Consider the following 800-nt stretch of genomic DNA (forward strand, 5'->3'; position numbering starts at 1 on the left):
GTCTTGCCTAAATATCTGTATCTCCTTAAAAATGTATAATTTACTTCAGCTTTTTTTTTTTATGTATTTATGTCAGAAAAAGACTACATTAAATATAGTCTTGTTATGGCAAAAAATTTGAGGAATAATTTTCTTTCGTATCTAACTTGACTGTAACTAAAATATATGCTTTGATAAACAGTTTGTACCAGGAGCTTCAATATGCTGTTATAATAAACAGTTTGTACCAGGAGCTTAAATATTTTGTTATGATGAACAGTTTGTACCAGGGGCTTAAATATGCTTATTTAATAAACAGTTTGTACCAGGAGCTTCAATATGCTTTATTAATAAAGAGTTTGTACCAGGAGCTTGAATATGCTACTTAAATAAACAGTTTGTACCAGGAGCTTAAATAACTCTATAGATAAAGGTTCGCAGATTTTGAGCCTGATGGAGACAGTTTGCATTTGTAAAAAGCCCGAGCACACCTAAAATGGTCCGCGTTGAGACCTGCGGTTGGGGCAAAATTGTTGAAAGGTTTATTTTTCACTTTCTCATCTTTGTGAGGGAAGATAATGTTTACGTATTCATGAGTTTACTCTCTTTTAATTAGGTTGCTTTGATCATCCAGATCACGTTCGCGGATCTCTGTTCCATTTTAATGACTGCGCAGGTCGACTGCGCAGAGCAAGAGTACATTGGTAGTCGTGTGTAGAAAAAAAAGAGTTCACCCTTCAGAGGAATTTATGTTGTTGATGAGGGCGGATTACTAATGAGAGAGAGAGAGAGAGAGAGAGAGAGAGAGAGAGAGAGAGAGA

The sequence above is a fragment of the Palaemon carinicauda genome, chromosome 11 (genome assembly GCF_036898095.1).
Source record: "Palaemon carinicauda isolate YSFRI2023 chromosome 11, ASM3689809v2, whole genome shotgun sequence".
Lineage (NCBI taxonomy): Eukaryota > Metazoa > Arthropoda > Malacostraca > Decapoda > Palaemonidae > Palaemon > Palaemon carinicauda.